This window comes from Suricata suricatta, chromosome 4 (genome assembly GCF_006229205.1).
Source record: "Suricata suricatta isolate VVHF042 chromosome 4, meerkat_22Aug2017_6uvM2_HiC, whole genome shotgun sequence".
NCBI classification, from domain to species: domain Eukaryota; kingdom Metazoa; phylum Chordata; class Mammalia; order Carnivora; family Herpestidae; genus Suricata; species Suricata suricatta.
In genome coordinates this window covers 89,927,495-89,952,595 of record NC_043703.1, presented here as the reverse complement: position 1 = coordinate 89,952,595, position 25,101 = coordinate 89,927,495, and the positions used below count along the sequence as shown (strand labels likewise).

General features: G+C 44.2%; 1 non-coding gene across 1 annotated transcript; it reads right to left on the bottom strand.

The window, feature by feature from the left end:
• Positions 1 to 13,781: 13,781 nt before the first annotated feature.
• Positions 13,782 to 13,874, bottom strand: TRNAI-UAU. Its single transcript is given in 2 exon segments — positions 13,782 to 13,817; positions 13,837 to 13,874. It is a non-coding gene; the product is annotated as a tRNA-Ile (tRNA).
• Between the last annotated feature and the right edge of the window lie 11,227 nt (positions 13,875 to 25,101).

Below are 25,101 nucleotides of genomic sequence, written 5' to 3'. Positions count from 1 at the left end.
GCATTATTTCACATTCTTGCATCGGTGTGCGGGCCAAACCCACTGTTAGGCAGCTAATCCACAGCGAGTGGCCACGTGGCCCTTGCGTGGGCTTTGAAAAAGAGTTAAAAGTTTGTTGTGGTGATATTTTTTGATGAGAATCTAGAAGATCTGCATCTGATATAAAAAATAGGTGATAAGAAAGTGGGGGATGTGGAGGGCCAGCATCCTCAGTCGTTTTCCCAAATGGCAGCTCGGGGACAGATGGGGACCTTTCCTATGCCCCTCACTGAGATTATCCTGGGATCAGCAGGGACAAATAGGCAGATGATTGGGGGCTATCTCTGCCCCAAGCCTGGGGGCACCGTGGCCACCTCTGCCTCCCAGCCTTTCCAGCTGAGGCCTTACCTTGGCCAAAACAGTCTGTAGAACAGAAAAGTGCCCACTTCTCTACCCAAGCTCCATCCCCCCCCCCCCCCGCCCCCCCCCGCCAACTCCCACCGTGGGGGAGGAAGTCCGCTTGTCCTGATGTGTTTTGTGCACACTGGCAGATGATTTGGGCCCGTGTTATAAATCCATTAGTTCCAGTACAGCGATCTCTACCCCTCCTCCTGACAGCTGTGCTCATTGGTCACCCTCACTGCCAAGACTCTGCCTCCTCCTCTCCCGACCAACCTCCTGACCTCTCCGCTCTCTTCTTGTCCTTCCAAAGTCCAGAAAAGCCAGAAAGCTGTGGACAGGCCCTAGGCTGCCTACAGGCTGCAGATTAAATAAGGCCCAGGGTCTGGTCGCTTGGCGGTCTCTGCACCAGTGATAGTGCTGGTGGGGAGCCTTCTAAGGCAGAGCCACAGCGCCACCTCGTGGTGGAGAGCCACCAGCGCAACCAGGCCAGAGCCAGCCCAAAGAAACTTTCTGGGTGCCTCTTCTTTCACTGTCCAGTCCTTGAGGCCTTCCCTAGATCACAGGAGAACCCCAACCCTGAGGACTGAGGACAACTGTTGAGCTGAGGTCCCAGCCACATCTCTGACACACACATCTCTGTCCTCTGTTTGGCAGATGTCTGAGCCCAGGCAATTACATAACCTCACGAGCCTAAGTGTCCCGGCTATAAAATGGGAGCAAGAAAAAGACTACCAAGGAATACATCCGGTAATAAAGGTCCTAGAGCAGCAGCTGGCTCACTGCTGGCATTCAAAAAACAATGGTTTCTTTTCCTTTCTGTCCTAGCTTGGTGTCTGGAAAACCCAGACTTACCCCAGGAGGGCTGAGGGGACAGCCAAAACCCAAAGCCTAAGATGAGAAATGGTCCTACCTCAGCAACTCCAAGAAACCATTCCGAGCTAACCTCATCTGATGCTCTCTGCCTCTCTCTGAACACCCTGTGTAGAGTGACCAACACTCCTGGTTTGCCAGGGACTGATGGATTTTCAGAAAGCAAAGGGCCTTCAGTGCTAAAGCCGGGGATGTCCTGGGCCAACCTGGATGAGCTGATCGCCCCTCCTTACCTTTCCCCGCAGTCCGGCCCTGGGGCTTCACTGGGCCCAGGAATCTGCATAACACTCCCCAGGTGATTGTTGCCAACACCAGTCACCACCCCAGCACTCTGCTTCTGGTGGCAGCAGTGCTCAGCCACCTGACAGGAAGCCACCTGAGGCACGGCACACGCAATGACAGACCCTGGAAAGACTCCCACGAATTTTCAAAAAACCAGGGCCTGGACCTGGATCTGCAAAGCCAGCCAGCAGCAATGGGACGTATCGTCTGCTCTGCTTCACAGTCCGCACTCATGCGCTGCTCACCTGTTAGCCTTCCATTTATTTATTAATGATTTGTTGAGCATCGGTTGGCCTGACCCCTGAATTTATATCCTAATGATGGGCAATAAGCAATTACCATTTATAAGAGCACAATAATTTTAGATAGTAAACAGTAGTTGTAAATGCTGTATTAGTAAATATAGAGTAGTAAATGGTACACCATGTTCAAAGGCATCTCTGAGGAGGTGACACTTGAGCCTTGAAGGTTAAGGAGCTAGCCACTCTAAGACTTCGATGAAAGTGTTCCAGGAGAAGAAAGAGGCCTGAAGCAGAAACAAGAAAAAGACTAGAGTGACTGGAGCACAAGAAGCAGAGACAGAGGGACAGGAGCTGAGGTTAGAGAGGTGGGTGGCAGGGGCCGTCCAGGCATGCAGGGCCTTCTGGACCACTGCAGGCCTTTGCCTTTTATTCTGCAGGGAAAGGAAAGTCGTTAATGGTTTTCAGCAAGGAAATGACAGAATCTGACTCGTGTTATTAAAAGTTCACTCGGGCTTCTGTGTAGAGAAAGGACCAGAAAGGACCAAGAAGTGGGAAGTAAGCGTCAGCTAAGAGGCTACTGTGATAGTCCAAGTAGGAGATGACGGGAAGTACAAATGGACAGAAGTTCCGTAGGGAGACACAGGACTTACTAGTGGATTAGAGATGGGGAAACCAAAGGCCACCTCCTCAGTGTGTCGCTTAGAACCCTGGTGAATGGATGACCCAGGCACCCCCAAGACTGATTCTTAACCGACTGAGCCACCCATGCACCCCTCAAGTGCTGTGCTTGGGTCATCCAAGTGGAGATGGCAGGCGTGCTGATAGAGAAGTGTGAAAGACTGCAGTAATTTTTAGTTTAGCTATAAGTAGATGCCTTTTCTGAAATGAATTCTCATTAAGAAATTTGAAAAATTGGTCATCAGTGTAAAATGATGTTTTGTACAATAACTATCGTGTCAGTCAAGACCCCTTTTGGGGGGCACTTGGGTGGCTCAGTTGGTTAAGCATCTGACTTTAGCTCAGGTCATGATCTCATGGTTTGTGAGTTTAAGCCCTGAGTCTGGCTCTGTGCTGACAGCTCGGAGCCTGGAGCCTGCTTCAGATTCTGGGCCTCCCTCTTTCTCTGCCCCTCCCCTGCTCACGACTTTGTCACTGTCTCTCTAAAAAAATAAATAAACATTTTTTTAAAAGTCCCCTTTTGGTTACGTGACAGAAACCCAAGTATGACTGTCTAAAGCAAAGGGCACTTTTCCAGTGCTAACCATCAAACCACAGGAAGAGAACTGGTAACTAATCTTCTAAATCAAAGATGCAGACACTTTCAGACACTTTCAGACCTCTGTATCTCTTCTCCCTGTCTCATTAAATGTAGTCTTCTTTCCCACAGGCCAAAGAGCTCAGCGAGAAGGATGCTGCTAGAAAGACACATGTTGGGGACAGCAGGAAGCTCTAGATTTCTATTTCATATGTTTCTAAACAGAAAGAGAAACGGACTCTTCCCGCATAGCTCAAGATAGAAACTCTGATGGTGGGGAGGGATGGGTCACTCTGAGTCATGGTGCCCATCTCTGAACCAATCAATCAGCGTGCACTTGCTAGTATGACTGGTCCAGGCTGGTGCAGAAGGGCACAGTATATTGTAAATAGAAGAGGAAATAGATGCTGGGAACATAGTAACAGAATCTACTACACCATCTCATTTTCTGAAAACGGAAGTAGGAATTTTAAAGCAAAAAGAGATCCCACCGCCAATGCAAGATTCTCTTCTACCACATCCAAGCTCCTGCTCCATCACCTGTGAAGCTGGGAAACGTACTCCCTCACCAGTCAACCCATCCCATTTCTCAACAGCGCTGATCGTTTTAAAAATAAATGTCCTTCCTTATCATCACCCATGGGCTGTGGGTCTAAGTTCATGCTCTTTCCTCTAGGTCAACAGTGAATATGTCGCCTCCTCTCACAGATATTTGAAAGCAACACATACATCCCTTTCCAGCCCACTTTTCTCCAGGATCCAGATTCCTTGGAGTTTCAATTGCAGTCATCATGAATGGCTTCATCTTATGGGAGTGGGAGGGGCATCTAGTCTCCCAGGTCATTAACATGAGTAGTTGTTGAATCAAGGACTTGGTGGGGAAAGACTGGGGACCAGCGGAGGGAGGAAAGCGCTGCAGCCCACCTGGCTTTCCCCACAGCCAGCCAGAGGGAGCATAAAAACACTTAAAGAGAATCCAGTTTTACCACTTAAGTTAACAAGGAAAAGAAAATCGATGAGATAAAAATAAATTCAGAAGAAAAAGTTAAAAGAAAGCTAAGAGGAAATAAAAGGCAAAGTACAGAGGGAAAGGTGTCATCAAAGTTGTTTGTTTTAGCAGGGGAGAGAGAGAGAGAGAGAGAGAGAGAGAGAGAGAGAGAGAGAATCTTAAGCAGCTCCATGCTCAGCTCAGAGCCCAATGCAGGGCTTGATCCCACAACTCTGAGATCATGAGCTGAGCTGAAATCAAGAGTCAGATGCTTAACGGACTGAGCCACTCAGGCATCCCTGTCATTAAACTTTTAAAGAAAAAGCACATCCTTATTCACGAGGTCAGTGTGTAAAGCAATGAAACAGTTACGACAGAATAAAACTGTTTTAAAAATAAGAATAATTAGGGGGCGCCTGGGTGGCTCAGTCGGTTGAGCCTCTGACTTCGGCTCAGGTCAGATCTCACGTTCGTGGGTTCGGGCCCCGCGTCGGGCTCTGTGCTGACAGCTAGCTCAGAGCCTGGAGCCTGTTTCCGGTTCTGTGTCTCCTCTCTCTGCGCCTCCCCCTCTCACGCTCTGTCTCTCTCTGTATCAAAAATAAATAAAACATTAAAAAAATAAAAAAATAAGAATAATTAGGGACTATTCAGACTAGACAATAACAACCAACTAGGTAAAATAAAAAGAGCTTTTAAACAACTTTAAACATTATAAGGCTAAAAGGTGAAGCTGAAGGGGACAGGACAGACTCAAGGACCAGAAGCACCAGGCAGGGTTTCTGGGTTTCTGCTAAGTCTGGGGCTGTCTCCAGGCCAGCCCTGAAAGCTGGGATGCCTTCCCTCATGCCAGCCATGCCTTATGTCAGAGCCTCAGGAAGTGTTGGGGACAACTATTCAGTGGGGGCCCCTGGAACTGGAGTGTGAGTGAATGCCCCCCTAGCATCCGTCAACCCCCACCTTTCAGCCACTGCACCGGTGAGGAGGCAGATTCTAGAGGCCTCACACTCAGGGACGATCACTTTAGAAACCCTCCTTAAAGGCAATTTCACCCATCTCCAAAATTTTCCATGTATATAAAATAGATATGTAATATATGTCCTATATGTAACATCATATTATAGAACATTATAAATTATATGTGACTTATCTTATATATAATATAAATTATTATTTAACAATTATCCTTATTTTATAGATACATATCTACCCCTTGGACCAGCACTCCCACATCTAGGATCTATCCCAAAGAGACACTGGTCAAAAATTCAAAGCAATGTGAATACATCTCTTCATTGCATCAGTATCTATGAAACCAGAAGACCGAAAACCCCACCCGAGTGTTCATCAGTGGAGGCCTGCTGAAGAAACGGTGGCCCACTCACATGAACAGAGCACCACGCTGCTGTACTAAGAAAGGAGGAAGAGTTCTACCTGCAGCGTTAAAATGATCTGCAGAATATAGTTAGTAAAATCAGAGGAATAGGAGAGCTTTGGGGTTTTTCTTTTTAATTTTTTAAATTTCTTTTAATGCTTATTAATTCTTGAGAGAGACAGAGACAGAAACAGAGACAGAGAACAAGCCAGGCATGGAGGGAGAGGAAGAGAGAGAGGAAGACAGAATCTGAAGCAGGCTCCAGGCTCTGAGCTGTCAGCACAGAGTGTGATGTGGGGCTCGAACTCACGAACCATGAGATCATGACCTGAGCCACCCAGGTGCCCCACACCCCACCCCACCCTTTTTTTTGAGAGAGAGTGAGGGAGAGAGCATGCAAGAGCAGGAGAGGGGCAGAGAGAGGAAGAGAGAATCCCAAGCAGGCTCCGTTCCTAGCGCAGAGCCTGACTTGGGGCTCAACGCGGGGCTCCATCTCACCGTGAGATCAGGACATGGGATTGTGACCTGAGCCAAAATCAAGAGTCAGACGTTCAACAGACTGAGCTACTGAGCTACTGAGAATAAGAAGGTGAGAAAGTGGGACACAAACATAAATGTGTATTTGCCTGTATTTTGTAAGACAAACAATAAAAGGGTAAAACAAAAAAGTAATTTTATTTGTTTTTTTTTCAAACAAGTCACTTTTAAATTACTACCTATAGAGAGAAGGAGGAAACAGGATTAAGGAACAAGGATATAAGCTAGGCTTCTCTGAATAAACCTTGTTTTATAGTTTTAACTTTGTAACCATGTAAATGTTTTAGATAAATAAGTGAAAAAAGAAAAAAACAAGGAATCCTTAAAAACATAAAACAAACTGAATCAAATGGCCCTCACTTTTTATCAAGTTGATAACATAGCCGCAACGGAAAAAACTACTTTAGCTGTAAAACACAATACATTGAATACTGCATTTTGAACATAAATTAAGGACAAAAGAAATCTTAAACTGCAATGAATAATCTTATTGCTAGAAATAACATTGATAATATTATTTTGAGACTTGTGTGTGTGTGTGTGTGTGTAGTAGGATAAAGCAAATAAGTAATTATGTAATAATTGTAAAGAACTAATATTTTCAGAACAAGAGAAAAGACATCTGAATATAAAATTTAACAGCATAAATTCTGTAATTTGACATTTGAAATGGAAATATCACTGTAAACTCAGATTGTATTTTTCTTTTTTTAAATTCTTTTCTTAATGTTTATTTATTTTTTAAACATTTTTTTATTTTTGCGAGACAGAGCACGAGCAAAGGAGGGCAGAGAGAGAGGGGGAGAAACAGAATCCGAAGTAGGCTCCAGGTCCAAGCTGTCAACCAGAGCTTGACGCGGGGCTCAACTCACCAACTGCGAGATCATGACTTGAGTCAAAGTTGGCTGCTTGACCAACTGAGCCACCCAGTGCCCCTAATGTTTATTTATTTTTGAGAGAGAGAGAGAGAGAATGAACTGAAAGAGGCAGAGAGAGAGGGAGACAAAGATGCAGGGCTCCATCTCACCAACTATGAGATCATGACCTGAACCAAAATCAGAAGTTGGACGCTTCACTGACTGAGCCACCCAGGCCTCCCATGTATTTTTCTCTTTTCAAAAAGTATGCATTTCCGAGTTCTGTCCACTGAAAAGGCCTTGAAAATATGGCAACCAGAGAGTAGCAATAATCAACTCTTGCACACAAATTGTGGTCTCCTAAACAACATTTCCCAACAAAAAGAAGCCTACTCCTAGGAGAAATGGCTGATTCCAGGATTGGAGAAAGAATAGTGCAAAATAACTTTTGGAATATCTCATCATGCCAGGAACAAGAAGACTATCAAAGATCCAAGATTATGTCAGAAGAAAAACTCAGGAGCCAACTGGATGGCACTTTCTCTGGCCAAACATGAGACAGAACAAGCATCAACAGTGATAGCAGGGCCAGTGAATCATGAGAACATAACGGTCCTAAACACTGATGTAGCCAATAACAGAGTCACAAACTACCTGAAGCAGGAAAGGGTAGAACTAAAAGGAGAAACAGGAAAATCTAGGATTGTAGTTGCTTATTTTCATACCCTTCTTTCAAAGACAGAACAAATAGACAGAAAACCAAAGATGTAGAAGCCTTGAGCAACACTTGAAACCAACTTGGCATCATTGACATTGACAGAATGCTCCAACAACAGTACGATACACATTTTCTTCCCGTACATCAGAATCAAATGAAAAGCAAGAAAACAACAGAGAAAATCAATGAAACTGAAAACTGGATATTTGAAAAAGACAAAGTGAAAAACTTCTCATCAGACTGATCAGGAAAAAAAAAAAAAAAAGAAAGAAAAAGACACAAATTACCAGTATCAGAAATTTGCAGGCCCATCACTATAAATCCTAAAGACAAGAAGGAAATATTATGAATAACTTTATGCCAATAAATTCAACAAATTTAATGAAATAGACAAATTTCTTGAAAAACACAAAATACCAAAGCTCATTCAACAATAGGTAACCTGAATAGTCCCATATCTATTAAATAAATTAAATGTATAGATTTTAAAAATAAAACCCCCAGAAAGAAAATTGCAGACCCACACAGTGCTTCACTACTGAATTCTGCCAAATATTTAATAAAGAAATAATACGAGACTCATACCCTGAAAGCTACAAAGCATTGTTGAAAGAAATCAAAGAGATGTACCTTATGTATGAAATCTGAAGACTCATTATTGTTAATTAGGCAATTCTCCCAAATTGATCCATAAATTCAATGGAATTCTTGTAGAAGTCCCAGGATGTTTTCATAGAAAATGGCAAGCTGATCCTGAAGTTTATATGGAAAGCTAAAGGACCTAGAATGGACTAACCAGTTTTGAAAAAGAACAAAATTCTTTTAGATTATCTGGTTTCCTATAGGAATCAATAGTGCAGCCCTGGCATCAAACCACACTGACATTTAGGTCAACAGACTAGAAAGATAGTCCAGCAAAAGATCAACACATTTTAATGGTCAATTCATTTTTGACAAGGTGTCAAAGCAATTCAATCAGGAAAGGTTATGCTTTTCATAAATGGTGCTAGAACTGAATATCCATACACAAAAAACTAGACCTCTATTTATATCACACGCAAAAATTCACTCCTAAATGTAAGAACTAAAGCACACAATATGACCTTGGTGACCTTGAGTTAGGCAAAGATTCTTAGATATGACACCAAAAATAATTTTTTTTAAATGATAGTTTGAATTTCATCAAAATTTTAAAAGTTTTCTCTTGAAGATACTCCATTAAGAAAATGAAAACCCAAGACATGTGGCTGGCTCAGTTGGTAGAGCATGTGACTCTTGATCTTGGGATGATGAGTTCAAGCCCCATTGTGAGCAAGTTCAGAAGAAGAAAAAGAAGAAGGAGAAGGAGAAGAAAGAGAAAAAGACCCCAAACCACAGGCTGGGAGAAATTATTTTTCAACAAAAGAATTATACCTGCAATATACAAAAACTCTTACAACTCAATAATGAAAACATACATACACATACACACACACACACACACACACACAGAGCAAAAGATTTGAAGGGACAATTCACTAGAGAAGATATATGAATGTCTAATCGGCACCCAAATGCTACTCAACGTTATTACTGTAGTTTGTTGTATGTAAATTATCATTCCAAAACTCCTGTAAAATAAAAAACTAATTGGTCACCTTTGGGAGTTTCTAGGGCATTGACTCATTATTCTTGAAGATGAGTAGAAAAATGAAAAGAATCAAACAATATTATCCAGGCTTTTCTAAAGTGAATTAATTGTGCTTAAGGAAAACCGTATAGTCAATTAAAAAAGGGCGGGGGCTATTTTTTAGAATCAAAATCATAAATACAGAAGGAATAATAGAATTAGAACATCATTTTTGTGTAATCCTTAATAAAATAATAAGTCTAGACAAAAAGCATCCATGGCTGCTGAAACCATTAGGTTAGAGGCTCATGTGGAATTTAATAATGGATGGATTAGGTTGACTACATCTGAAGTCATCAATAAAATTAACATGATGAAATGTGGAACATTATGTACTTTCTCTTGTGATGCAATAGTACATAGTACCACTTATAATATATTTTTGCAAAATAAATTGAATCTGAATATTCTCAAGCTTCTAGAGCTAATTATCAGGAAGGATCAAAGGACTTGTTGAAAGATGCCTTGAGGGGTGCAATGAGCCAAAATCTGTGGCAAATTCTACAGATCAACAAATAAATATCATAAAAGGGAGTAGGGAGAGAGGGAACTGGTATAAATTAAGAGAAATTTAAGAGATATGTTAGTCAAATGCAATGGGTGCACTTTGTTTGGATCTTGATTCAAGCAAACCAATTGAAAAATTACCAGAGAGGGGTGCCTGGGTGGCTCAGTCATTTGAGCAGCCGGCTTTGGCTCAGGTCATGATCTCACGGTTCGTGGGTTCAAGCCCCGCGTTGGGCTCTGTGCTGACAGCTAGCTCAGAACCTGGAGCCTGCTTCAGATTCTGTGCTCCCTCCCTCTCTGAACCTCCCCTGCTCGTGCTGTCTCCCTCTGTCTCTCAAAAATAAATAAAAGACATAAAAAAAAAATTTTTTTAAAGAAACCAGAGATAAGTGTGGAAATTTGAACAGCGACTATGTATTATTTATTATTATTAACCTTACAAGGTGTGATAATGATACTGTGGTTATGCTTTTTTTAAAGCGTGGTTAGCTGTTGGGTATACATCCTGAAGTGTTCGAAAGTTCAATGAAACCATATCTGGGATTTTCTTTAAAATACTCCAGTGACCGCGGCACAGGGATAGAGGAGAATGTTGTGGAAATGTATACAAACAGTGCTGACAAGCTTTAAGGGGTAATACGGAGGGATGCATGGGGTTGGAGGGTAAATATCTCCCCTACTGTATTATCTCCCACAATAAAGAACTAGGGTTGCCTACTGTTGAATTTTAAATAGGCTGTCTCCATACAGATCCCAGCCCTGGGGCCAGTTCTGACTTCCTGAGAGTTCAGCATGAGGAGTCCCTCCCTAAGCCGCACAGAGACCACAGGTTCAGTGTCTGCAGCGTGCACAGGAGAGAAAGGAGCCAGGGGTTAAGAAAACGGTGACGCAAGCAAGCGAAAGTGGTGGCAGCGGGTATCCACCTGTGTGTTGAGGATTTATGGAGAGTGGGGGGACCCTGGTGAACAGAAGACCCCAAGCCCAATCCAAAGGGGGCAGCTAATGTTGCCATGTGGGAACAGGGGCCTCCGATGGCCAAATTTCTGACTTTTCATGAGAAAGTTGAAATCTGGACATTTCAGTAAAATCTCCCAACACGTAGGCAAATGATTAAAAATTGTTTAAATGCTTGGCCACTCAGTTCTAGAAAGTCACACAAAACCTGTCAAGAGGCTAGATTTGTTCCACGGACTGCTGTTTTGTGATCTCTGACACCACACCAAGCAATGCATTGTACAGTGCTGGGATGCATTAATAACTGTTGATATCTTTAGCAGCTGGGTCACATGCTGGGACAACCGGGGTCGCATCCATCTGAAATCGCCAGACCCTTTCCACGCAAACAGCTGTCAAGCCAGACCTCCCCCGCACTGAACTCTGAACCGAACACAGGCATACAATTATCTCTGTCAAATTGCGGATTGTCATTTGTCAGAAACATTTGTCTCTGGACTGTCTCCACTTGTCCTCCAAATTCTATGGAATTTGTACTCCCTTCCAGTTTTGATCAACGCACAATAAGCCTGTCTTCATCCGAAATAACGCCAGAGCTAACGTCAGCCCAGGGCGCATCACGCTCCTCTCCGGTAGAGATCACCTGTAACTTCACCCTACCTTCCAAGTTCATCCAACTCGTACTTACACATCTTCTTCCTTAAAGCCACTGCACATCATACACAGGCCTGATCCACCAATCTTGTGTTAATGATAACACCTCCTCCCATCTGTATGGTACTGTATGGTTTTTAAAACATTTTCACAAAATATCCTGACTTGATCTTGGTCACCTATCACAGGCTTTAAAAATCCAATCAATGTCACATTAAGATGTTGTATTACAAATCTGCCAGCCGTCTATTTGTCTGTTTATAACCTACTATACTAATGTCCTAGCAGGGGATTTCTAGACTAAATAAAGAAAGGGCAACTAATTTCACTTCCTTCCTTCCCACCTCACCGTTTAACCAGAGAAAGAGCTCCCCAAAGCACCACCATTCCCACAGTCACTAACAGGGACAGAAACAATATTTAAGAGAAAGATCTAACCTTGAGAGTTGACAGAAAGTAGAATGGGTTGCCTTGTGAAGAAAAGACATTTTGATGCCAGAAGTTTTCAACTAGGAGCTGAGGTTCTGTCAAAGGGATTCCGACATGGATGGGAAGTTGTGCAGAATGTTCTTACATTCTTTTCTTTCTGTCCACGTAGGGAACCTGTTCTGTGCTCAGCTCAGCTCATAAGTATCCGACCAGTTCTTGCAGTGAGTTACCTGTGACAGAAACACAACTTGGCAAGACTGATCCTTTTTATGCTTTGTGTATTTTTACAATCGATTCCCTTTAAAAAAAAAAAAAGAGTTTTCAGCAAATTTCCTTTTTAAAATGCCAGCCTTTTCACCGTTGTTCAAAAAGGAAGAGAATCCATACAATGGAATATTATTCAGCTATAAAAAGAAATCAGGTATTGATACAGGGTAGGACATGGATGACTCTTGAAAACATTAGGCAAACTGAAAGAAGCCAGTCACAAAAGACCACATGGTCTATGATTCCATTCATTCGAAGGTCTACAGTAGGAAAACAATTACAGACAGAAAGTCCAGTAATGGTTGCTTAGGGCTAGAGTGGGGAGCCAGTGATAGGTAAAGGAGATGGGGTATCTTACTGAGGTGCTAAAAATGTTCTAAAATTGATGGTAGTAATGTTTGCACAACACCGTGAATATACTAAAATCCACTGAACTGTACACTTTAATGGTATGTGCATTATTTCTTAAAACTTTTTTTAACTTAAGCAAACTTTTCTTCTTATTATTATTAGTGGACAGATATTGCCTCCAGGCCTAGGCTAGATTTCTTACCATCTGCTGAGGCTAAACCTGTAAGCATTGGGCTCTTGCTGGATGAGGGCCTGGCCTCAGGTTAGATGAGGGCAGACTTTCTCGCATTTCAGTGGGCATGAGGCTCTCCATCCTCGATCTGCGATCTACGGCTGGGGTTAGTAGCAGAGATGAACAAGAACTCCACCCTCCCGGCACTTTCTCTGAGCCTTCTAGGTCTTACCTCCCAACGCTCCAGGTAGTATTTCCATCCCAGGATTTAATCACAATCCTGTCCATAAAAACAGCAGAAACCACTCCTTCTCTGGGGAGAACGCGTTTGGGACGACTTTACCCCGACTAAACTTGTTCTCTGCTCCGCCCACACCTCCTGGGGACGTGGGGCACCCACCAGCCCATTGGCACGCTTCACCACGCTGGTTGCAACAACAACAACAAAACCCACAACAGATTTCCTGCTCCCTCTACCCCCTCGCGAGGACTTCTGAACCTAGCATTTGTGGCTTGCATGGAAGGACACCCAGCACTCGGACACCTCTTGAAGACGTCTGCTCTCCGTCCGCCAGCAAATGGCACCACTGCAGACTGACACAGGGGAGAGGCGGCACAGAATGGGGAGAAGGGAACTCCCAGTGCACACATCCCAAACTCTGCACATCCGCTCAGGGAGGCCTGTGTGCCTGGGGAGCGAAGGAGGGCCGGCAGTCTCCGAGTGTCTGCAGTTAGGAGAGAAGGGAGGGGCTGCTCCACTTTCGCCCTTCTCTTAGCCCCTAGCCCCAACTCCCGGGAGTGGTCGCCCTGCCCCTGACCCCCGACTCAAGGCGCGTGGAGCCACGCCCCACCCTGCCTAGGGAGAGGGGCAGCGGACTGGAAGCCCGATCTCTTCCCGGCGCCAAGAACTCGCGCACGCCCCGTAGATTTTTGACCTCGATGTCCAGGCAGAGCCCCACCACCCGTGCGGCGCCCCTGGATCTCCGGTTCACACCGCCGCTACTGTGGCCGGGGACTGGATGCCGTTAAAGGAAAGGCCTAGGAAGAGAGGTAGGAGGAAGCAGTTCGCAGACGTCAGGGTTCGAGTGGCTGGATGGTGCGTGGGGGCAACAAGTAGCTTGCACAGCGGGTAAGAAGCGCCAGTGCAGGCTGCTTCCTGACCGGCGCAGCGACCCGCGCACGCAGACAGAGCCGGGAACTGAGAACGCTAAAGAGAGACAAACTTGTTCCTTTGGGCAAGGAGATAAAAGGGGGCTGAGGGTGTCCAAAAGGGTCGTGCTCCAGGTGAGGCTCGAACTCACAACCTCGGCATTGCTCTGCATGTACTGCTGTATAAGTACCGCGCGCTAACCGATTGCGCCACTGGAGCTCCGCTTAGCCGGCCTCGCGATGGCTCTATCAGAGTTCACCCAGGCCCGGTGCGGGCTTTGACGGAGCATGCGCACTGGCTGCTTGGCTGGAGCGGGTCCGGGCCCCGAGCCGCCTGCAGCTGAGGGCCCAGCGGCCCTAGGTGATGTGAGTGGGGACTCCTGCGAGGGTCTCCCTCGGGGACGGAGGGCCAGTCGATTGGGCAGTGACGAGCAGGCCACTGGGCCGTTGAAATGAGTGCAGCCTGCCTCGCCGGGCAGCGCGGGAGGAGGAGCCCCGGCGCTCCGTTCGGCGTCTCCGGGAGTTGCGTCTCCGGGAGTTGCGTCTCCGGGAGCAGGCCCGGCGAGGAGCCGGGCTGGCGGCCGGCGGGTGGACCTCGGTTCGGTGGTGACGCGGGCCGAGGGGTGGAGCGGAGCCGGGCGGCCTCGGTTCGTCAGCCACACTTTCCCGGTGGCCGCCCCCCCGCCCCTTGTGACCAGTAAGCTGGAGGCGGTGGCCCGGACTCCCCGCGCCGCCCTGGAAGGCAGCGGGAGCCGTCCGGTGGTGCAGTCGGGCAGCGCGGGGGTCGGGGGTGGACCGAGGGCGGCCTCCGCCGGCGGGGACTCCAGGACCGTTGAGGGCGGGGGCTTCAGCTCGGAGCGTGGTCTGCCCGGGAGGTTTTCCGCGCCCCCTTGTCCATCCTGAGCGCAGGCACGTGTCCCTGAAATTGTCTGAAGCCACGGGCATTCCGGGGACACGGTAGCCTGGGCCTTCGAGAGGGTGCAGGCTAAGCCGCGCGTGTTTTGTTGGGCCACAACACGTTTGTTTAATTTTAAAACTAGTTACTAATATTAAAAATCAAGAGGACTGACTCAAATACCTGCATATCCAGTTCTTTTTCTAAAACCAAACAAGGTAACACTGTACCTAGGGCCAAATTATAACTAAGCACTTCTGTCTTTGTGTACCCCTTCCTCCATCACAAAAATTTTAATTATATTTCACTACTGCAAAATAAAGACAAATATAATCCAGGCTGGACTTATTGTTACATCATGATTATTTTATTTTTCTTCTGATTTCTAAAGAATTTAAAACGTAAACATTTGGCGGTGGAGTGCTCTAGGCATTGTGCCTTTTGAACCTAATTGTTCATTCCGCCAGGAACCTGCATCCCCCTGGGGGGTTAGCTGCAGCCACCTCCACAAAATACCACCCACTCCCTCTGTCTTCTACAGTTGCCACTCTAGATTGTCTCCTGGATCTCTGTTGGCATATTGGTCACCCTATTTGACCAGAACCACAAGTTCAAACAACAGAACACTATAATATGTTGGGGGATCGGGTGTGAACTAGTGATGGAAGGCAGAATAGAGATCAGGTATATAGACACTTTAATGGTGACTTGCCTACAGTAACCGGTTGTGGTAGGTGACGGTGTCAAGCAATAAGATTGTAAAAAGGCCTGAAATTCAAGCAAAATTTATTAGAATGATCAGGCAGACAATGAGGAGACAGTAAAAGGTTCTGTGTAAGGCAGAGGCCTCCTGAAGGTGATGATATTTTTAGGAAGCTCAATACCACAAGCCTACCCAGAGGAAGAAGGTGAGACTCTCCAGATCATTTTGAACTGTAAGACACACATCCAGAGCAAGAGCTCAGAAAGGGGGATGGTCAGCACCCCTGCAACATCCCATCAGGCACCAGGCAGGTAGTAGGATGCCTGGATGTTTACAACACGCAAGGATTAGGGGTTCTAGAAGCGTGCCTGGCCAAGTCCAGGGTAGCTCGAGGCAGTGGAGAGTGAGACTTTGAAATAAATTGGAACAGGCTGTTAAGGTAATTGCATGGTTTCCCTGAGGTGGGAATAACATTTAAAATTTTTAAATTTTATTTTTCTAAATTTATTTAAGTAATCTTCACACCCAACACAGGGCTCAAACTCACTGCCTGGAGATGAAGGGCTGCATGCTCCACCCACTGAGCCAGCAGACACCCCTAGATTTTTAAGTTTTAAATTGAAAGGGATGGGGCAGCTGAGTTGGCTCAGTCAGCTAAGCATCCAACTTGGGCTCAGGTCATGATCTCACAGTTCATGAGTTGGAGCCCCACGATGGGCTCTGTCCTAACAGCTCTGAGCCTGGAGCTTGCTTTGGATTCTGTGTCTCCTTCTTTTTCTGACCCTGCCCTGCTCCTGCTCTGTCTCTCAAAAATAAATTAACATTAAAAAAAAAATAAAGTGAAAGAGGTTAATTTCCTAATAAACAAGAAAGTTGTGGACCCATACATAGTGCCTTTTCAAATCCAGTAGCATTTGCAGTCTGGTCTTCCTCCAAGTCCCTCAGGTAGACCCCACCTGGTAAACTCTGGGCAGCAAAGTTGGCCCTCGTGGGCCACAGATCCATTCCTCCATCATGGATCTACTCTTTCATTGGTTCCGCAGATATTGGCTGATCCTGGTTGCATGGAAGGGGAAGACAGCACCTCTTATGGCCTTTGGGAACTAAAATAGCTTAGTCCCCAAGGAAACTGCTGCTCTAAAGGAAAAACCTAGTAGGGTCAGTGCCTAGGAAGGGGCAGTGTCCAAACCTCTGCTACCCAAGAGATTTTTCCAACGAGGAGAGGTCTGCTGGGACCTTCAAATCACTTAAACTTGTACAAACTCTGAAGAGCAATGAATTAAGAGTCTGAGCTCTGGCCCTCCCTGGCTGAGTGATCTTAAATCTCTTACCCTTTCTGGGCTTGAATTTCCTCATCTAGCGTCTCAGGGATCTAGACCAGATAGGAGCTTTCTAGCCTATTTTGACTGTAGAAGTCTTTTCATCATGTGTGTGTACTTGCCAACACCTTAAGATTATTAAATCATTTAATAATTTTTGTGGTGTGTAGTAAGTTATTTTTTTTTTAGCACGTATTTATTTTTGAAAGACAGAAACAGAGCACAAGCAGGGGAAGGGAAGGAGACACAGAATCGAAAGCAGGGTCCAGGTTCTGAGCTGTCAGCACAGAGCCAGTTGTGGGGCTCAAACCCACAAACCATGAGATCATGACCTGAGCCGAAGTTGGGCGCTTAACTGACTGAGTCACCCAGGCACCCTAAGCAGCATAGGTGTTTTAACAATATTGATTCTTCCTATTCATGAACAGAGGATATGTTTCCAATTGTATGTATTGTCTTTAATTTTTTTCACCAAAGTCTTAGTTTTCAGCGTACAGATCTCTTACTCCCTTGGTTAAATTTATTTCAAAACCTTTTATTATTTTTGATGCTATTGTGGTGGACTAAAAAAAATTTTTTTGGCATTTTATTTTAGTGTAGAGAAGTGAAACTGATTTCAGTTTCCTGCAACTTCACTGAGTTCATTGATGAGTTCTGACAGTTTTATGGTGGAGTCGAGGATTTTTTCTAAAAGATTATATCATATGCAAACAAGGACAATTTTACTTCTCCCCTTCTGATGCCTTTTTCCACTTTTTCCTGATTGTTCTGGACCTCACTTCCAGTATTGTGTTGAATAGCATTGGCAAAAAGGGGGCACACTTGTCTTGTTGCTCATCTTAAGAGAAAAATCTCTCAACCTTTTCACCGAGTATGATGTTAGCTGTGAGATTGTCATCTGATTATGACAATTGATTATGGTGAAGAATGATCTTACTGCATTCAATGTGTTGAGTATTTTTATACTAAAGGGGATGTTGTATTTTTCAAATGCTTTTTCTACATTTATTGAGATGACGATCACATGATTTTTATCTTTCATTGTATTAATATGGTTTCTCACATTTGTTGATTTATACATGTTGAATCATCCTCGCATTCCTGGAGAAAAATTGGTTCATGATATGGTATGATCGTTGTCATGTGTTGTTGAATTAATTTTGCTGAAATCTTGTTGAGAACTTTTCTATGTTCATCAGGGATCCTGCTTTGTAGTTTTCTTATAATGTCCTTACTGGCTTTGGTGTCAGGATTGTAATAAGTTATTTTAAAATAAAATTTATTTTAGACATATGTATAACTTTAAAATAATCTCAAGCAATGTCTATAATATAAAGACTAGTCTTAACCTATTTCCCTTTACTACATAATTATATAAATTATATAAATATTAGTTTCAGGTGTACAATATAGTGATTCAACACTTCCATACATCACCCTGTGCTCATCACAGGTGCCCTCCTTAAATCCCCATTACCTGTTTTAACCCCTCTGGTAACCATCAGTTTGTTCTCTGTAGTTAAAGAGTCTGCTTTGTGATTGGGCTCTCTCTTTCCCTTTGCTTGTTTGTTTCTTAAGTTCCACATATGAGTGAAATTGTATGATATTTGTCTTTTTCTGACTTACTTCCCTTAGCAGAATACTCTTTAACTCCATCCATGTTGTTGCAAATGGCAAGATTTCATTCTTTTTCGTAGTTGAGTAATATTCCTCTGTGTGTGTGTGTGTGTGTGTGTGTGTGTGTGTGTGTGTGTACCACATCTTCTTTATCCATTCATCAGTCAGTTGACACTTGGGCTGTTTCCATAATTTGGCTATTGTAGATAATGTTGCTATAAACATTGGATTGCATGTATCCCTTTGAATTGGTATTTTTGTATTCTTTGGGTAAATATCTAGGAATATAATTATTGGATCATAAGGTAGTTCTATTTTTAACTTTTTGAGGAACCTTTAATACTGTTTTCCAGAGCGGCTGCACCAGTTTGCATTCCTACCAACAATGCTGTTAACAAATAACTTTCAAAAGAACATTTATCAGGGTGCCTGGGTGGTTCAGTCCATTGAGCATCCAACTCTTGATTTCAGCTCAGGTCATGGTCCCAGGTTTGTGGGACCAAGCCCACATTGGGATCTGTGCAGAGCATGGAGCTTGCATAAGATTCTCTTTACTTCTCCCTCTCTCATGCTCGCGCGCTCTCTCTCTCTCTCAAGTAAACTTAAAAGAAGAAATAACTAAAAGAACATTTATCATATTTGGCATTGGAACAAATGTATATTACAATGTATAAAATTTAACAACTCATTGTAGCATCAAAAATAGAGGAAAAACTGCTTTTCTAAATGAATAGAATTAATGCTTTTTGCACTTGAAAAAAACTGGTTTATTTTTATTACTTTCTTGTTTTTGTGTCTAAACAATGAGATAAAACAAACAGGTTCATCCTGCTATATAAAAGCAGCATTCTGCAAATAATGTGAAGTGGGTCTGGCTCATGTTTATTCCTAATAATGGTCCTCTATTTTCACTTTTTTGACTTTGGGGTTAATTTTTTTCTTATGTTTTTTTTATTTATTTTAGAGAGAGAGAGAGAGCACATGAGCAGGGGAGGGAGATACAGAATCTGAAGACAGGCTCCAGGCTCTGAGCTAGCTATCAGCACAGAGCTCAACATGGGGCTCGAACTCACGAACCGCAAGATCATGACCTGAGCCAAAGTCAGCCACTTAACCCACTGAGCCACCCAGGCACTCCTTGGCTTTGGCTTTTGATATCAGGATGAGCCAGATAAACATTTTGATCAGCTGAATGCAATTTGCATCTCTAGTGAACAAAGATCATCTTGAGTCATATTGTAGATTTTTCATGTGATAGTCTTCGTTTACTTTATTTCAGCAAACTTTTCACATTTTATGTTTTTAGCCAGCGTTCCATTAGGAGCATATATCAAGCAGTATATGACTACACGATATTGCCCTAGAGTCACCAAAACCCACTTTGGATCCACCGGAGTGGCTGAGTCACAGGCACACACCTGGCGTTTGGATGCTGCTCCAGGTGCTGGTCAACACGCATCGGGACACTCCCAAAGTGATCCCATTTTCACGAGGCAGGAGGCTGTCTGAAGAATACTTTTTTTCAGACTAGAAGTTTGCAAGACGCCACTGCCATGTGTAAGCGCGGACCATCTTGAATGCCTTTCGGAACCCCTGGGACCAGACAGCATCTGAGATCCCCTCCTGTGCTAATTAGTCCACAATCTTCCCCGCACCACGTGGGGAAATGACCCTTTATTTTCCCTTAGGAGGAGAAAGGCCCAAGGCCCAGACTCCAGGGAAGTGAGGCAGACTAAACTGGTTACATGCAGCTGTGGAGCATGTAATTTGGGGAAACACAGATCCCTTCATTCTGGATTGAAGCTGAAATGAAGACATAGTAAGAGCCCATCAGATGAGAAGAAACTCAAAAAGAGTAACACCCATTGTTGGTAAGAGTGTGGGAAATGGACGCTGTTGTTTTGTTTTGTTTTTAAGACCTTTGGGTAGGATGTATCAAATGTATGTATCCTTCAACCCAGTGCTTCTGCTTCTAGGAATCTTCCCTATAGAGACACTCATATGGGAATAAATGTACTGTATTTCAACAACTCTGAGATGCCCAAAACTGGAAAATATATGGTTGTTTTATGTACCATTAAGAAAGGAGGGGCTCCTAGGTGGCTCAGTTGATTGATCGTCTGACTTTGGCTCAGGTCACAATCTCACGGCTGATGAGGTCCAGCCCCACATTGGGCTCTGAGCTGACAGTGCAGAGCCTGCTTGGGATTCTCTCTCTCTCCTCTCCCTCTGCCCCCTCCCTGGGTTGTGCTTTGTCTCTGTTTCAAAATAAATAAACTTTAAAAAAAAAAAGAAAAAAGATGCTGCCATTTTAATGATGATGCTGTAGTTTCATATTACTTAGACCTTTTATTATATACTTATTTAAAGAGCTTTTTTAGAAAGACTCAGACATACTTTTTTAAAAATTTATTGTATATTACTCCTGAGAACTGCTGCTGCTCTCTGCCCAGCTCTTCCGCCTCTGGCTTCTCCCACTTACAGACCAGCCAACACTTGGGGCAGGAAAGCCTCTCAGGGTGTCACAGTCACTCAGTGCACTTCTCTTCTCCCTGAAGTCGTGGCCCCTCAACACCTGGACTGCTTCAGTAGCTCTTCATTGCCTTCAAGCAGGTGTGTGTGTGTATGTTTATTGTACGTCTATCCACTATCAGTGAGAGTAGCTTAATAGAAAACTACACTTCGGGAGGTAGCATGAATTCATCCTCCAAACAAGAACATTTCTGGAAGCGAGAGGGTCACTGCCAATAATAGTGGATCAGGGGCACCTCGGTGGCTCAGCCAGTTGAGCATCTGACTTCACCTCTGCTCATGATCTCACAAGTTCAAGCCCCGCATCTGCTCTGTGCTGACAGCTCAGAACCCGCTTCAGATTCTGTGTCTCCCTCTTTCTCTGCCTCTCCCCCGCTCACACTCAGTGTGTCTCTCTCTCAAAAATAAATTTTAAAAAACATTAAAAAATACTGGATCAATGAGCATGACATGTGACTGTCGTGGACAGCCAGAGCACACGGCCGCCCTAATCCTAGTCCCCTTTGTACTGCTATAAATACATAAATCATAAATAAGAAAAATTCCCTATTAATTTTTTTAAAGTTTGAAAGCATAGATGGAGTGTGTGCCTGTTATTAACTAAGTGCTTCTCTGCCCCAAATACACCTTTCTCTGCCCTGTTCTGTGATCCTGTTAGCCAGTGTCCCTTAGGGCTAGTCGTGAGTGGATAGTGTTTTTCTTCCAGCTCCTAGAGCACAGCCAAGTGACTTCCCAGTGAGATTTTGCCATCCCCCAGGACACAGTCTCCTGCCTGTCAACCCTAGCCTGCTGCACCTTGGCAAACCTCTCTGCCGTCCTGTAGGCCACCACCATGAGGCTCAGCTTTGGTGGGAAGGAGGGCCCCTTCCATATTTCTTCCTTCCATGGGTTTTCTACATCATCTCTGGAGGTAGTGGCTTCTCCCTCTATCCCTATTCCTATATTCGTTAAAGCTCCATTTACCCCTCTCCGTGGTTACTCCCTGTCTATTGGTTAACAATTTTTTATACTGAATTTTCTCTGTTCAAAGTCCTGGTGTGGTTTCTGATCCAGGCTGATACAGGATGCATTTGTTATTTCTTTTGCCTGTCATTTGAGAACAAAATATTTCAAAGGATATGGAGAATATGGTGGTGGAAAAAATAACACACTTCTACAGTGCTTACCACATGCCAAGCACTGTTCTAAGAACTTTACACCTTATTAACTACAGCCATTCCCATACCATTATATTTTCCTTTTACAGATGAGGACACTGACACATGGTGTGGTCACCTAAGTAAGTAGGAGAGACTAGATTCAAATACAGGTTGTGTGGGGTGCTTGGGTGACTCAGTCAGTTAAGCGTCTGGCTTTGGCTCAGGTCATGATTTCACGGTTCGTGGGTTCAAGTCCCGCATCAGGCTCTGTGCTGACAGCTAGTTTAGAGGCTGGAGCCTGCTTCAGATTCTGTGTCTCCCTCTCTCTCTGCCCCTCTCCTGCTCACACTGTCTCTCTCTGTCTCTCAAAAATAAATAAAACATTTTTAAAAAATTTTAAACCACAAAAAACCAAATACAGATTGTGTGATTCGAGAGTCCATGCCCTTGACACTATACAGAGTAGGGTGCTCAAAGGGCCACTGGAGTAGGAGACCCATGACAGTGCCCGGCATATAGAACCGCATCTCTCAAGGATCACCCTCAAGAACTCACAGAGACCCTGCGTGATGGTGGCTACGGGTCCTAATTTGACATGTGGAAAGATCAGATAGAACTAAGACCGCTAGAGAGACGAAAACTGGGACCCGGTGTGCTGGGGCACCTGGCTGCCCTAAACCCTCCTGCTGAGAAGATGGGTGATTCCCCTGTCGGTTCTGTCAACAGTTGAGCCCAAACATACTGGACCAGGTACATGATGGCAGTCTCTAAGGAGACTAAGCACAGATGACGATGGTGTCTTCCCTTTGAGAGGAGGAAGGGAGAGTCTTAACAGAGGCAGCCACAGAACTCTAGGTTGCAGTACCTCTCCTCTCTGCGCTATCTTTAGGTCAAAGTGTTGAGGTCAGTAGGAAAGCTTACCCTGCGAGGCTGAAGAAAGACAAGGAAGTGGAAGAAAACAATCTTCACTCCCGTCTCTGTTCGGCCAGAAACTGACTGGCTTCAAAATTCCTTTACAGTATACACTGTGAAAAATAACAGTGGGAAACTTCACTAAAATGGAGTCTGGAGGTTTCGGCAGGGGGCGCTCTCGTGCACCACCACGTGGCTGTCCATTGCAGACCCAAGAGGGAGACACGACCTGATCGACTTGACTGGGCTGGTGGACACCACTCTGCTACTCCAGCCAAAGGCAGAGATGCCTTCCTCGTCCCCCAGGCAACAACTCAGCCAATGAAAAGCCATCATACTTGGAACTCCCAGTTCACCCCAATGGATTTTTAGTTTCTAACAGCCTTCCCAATTTACCTCTTGTCTCCTTAAAAAAGCGTACCTCTCCTCTCTTCCCTGGACTTGCCTGTGGTTTGGGTCTCTTTAATTCCTGAATAAACTCGTAGAATGACTGGTAGTTTTTATTTTTAAGGTTAATATTACTTGGTGATCAGAGGTGGCATCCAGAGAAGACCTCCTCCCCCACCTCAGGGCTCCCCGGGCTTGTGAGCAAACAGGTGCGGTATACTCATGGAGCTGTTGCAGCTCACTGCTTTCTCGCCTCCTCTTGAGGTTGGAGGGTAAATGTTTTCCTGGATTTTGAACTTCACACTTTGTGTCTGAGCTCTCCAGGCTTTACTGGGGACCTATTTAATGCCTTTTTTTTTTTTTTTAAATCTCTAAGAGTATAGTTTGGACTTTGGTTGGATTCCTTTTCAGCATCAGACTATTCCCGTTGGAATTGTGCCAGTTCGAACTATGTTGGCCTTTGTTCCTACTACCCTTTGGGACCAGACTGGTCCAGTTGGAACTGTGCCTGTTGCCACTGCCATAGTCTTGGGCCTGAATCCTGTCTGGAACTGGACTGTTCCTGCAGACACTGTGCTAGCTGGCCTCTGTCTGATTCCTTCTGGAACCAGGCTGTTCCTGAGAAACCTCTAAGAAATGGGATTCCAGTCATCAAAATGCTTTGAGGGCTCCACTCTTACTGGGAGTCCAGCCGGTTTTATGTTTAAGAACTATGGTCCCTCTGCATGCACACTTACAAATACATGAACTGACAACCAGAAGTGATTTAGAACTTCAGGGGCCATTATAGGGAACTTTTGATCTCTCCAAACTTTACCTTCTCAAAGCTGAATTGGATGACCACGGTTCTAAAATTGACAAAGCTGAATAGGACTGAATAGGATTCCTATTTTAATTGGTATTGGGACGATTCCATATGCTACAGAAATCTAAGTCCCTCTCTCCTGACATTCTGGTATCTTTCATCTGACTGTATCAAATGTTCCCATTTAAATATTACCTAGCATCATGGTTTATGATTTTAAAAAACTGGTCCTTTTGTCTAGTGGCACTTTGAGTCTTTCATGCCATGATCGAGAAGGATCGAGAAGGTTTTATGGAAAATTGGGATAGTCTCCATGACCATGGCTAAATAAATAAAGAACAAACAACCTACCTTGTGGGTTTTGAAAAGTTTAAAGAATAATAATAAGGGAGGGTTAGAAGGCACATCTCATTGCAAGTCTGTATCTCCCTTTCTGCAAGGTCACCTCCTTTCTGCAAAAGACTGATAGACAAGTACAGAACTAGAAGCAACGTGACAATTCCAAACTGTACACTGGTTTTAAACCAGGACTCAAGGTCTGAAAGTAGCCAATTAAAAATATTTATTGGTGGGGTCTTGGGTGGCTCAGTTGGTTAAGTGTCTGACTTTGGCTCAAGTCGTGATCTCACTGCTCATGAGTTCCAGGCCTGCGTTGGGCTCTGTGCTGACAGCTTGAAGCCTGGAGCCTGCTTCAGATTCTGTCTCCGTCTCTCATCTCTCTGCCCCTCCCCTGCTTGCATTCTGTCTGTCTGTCTGTCTCTCTCAAATATAAAATAAAAACAACATTAAAAAAAAAAGCTTATTGGCACTTATCTGGGCTTAGGGAACTAAGGTTTCCCCTATGAAGGCAAACCCAAAGTCAGATATACCTTCTGGATCTCCTTTTAAAGTGGCCATGAGGCAAAATAGTCAAATACTGTGGGAGTGCACCAAATGATAAAACAGTGCATTTGGGAAGATACAGTACATGTGTAAACACGAAGGAACAGTTGATGAACTTTTTGCAAGAATAGCAAAACTTCAAAGATAGATTAAAGGGGAAAAAATACTGTTACCTCAAAAGAACTGTTTAGAACCATATGTGTTATTCAATAATAGTCTGTAAAACAGTGTGAAGGTTCCTCAAAAAACTATCCAT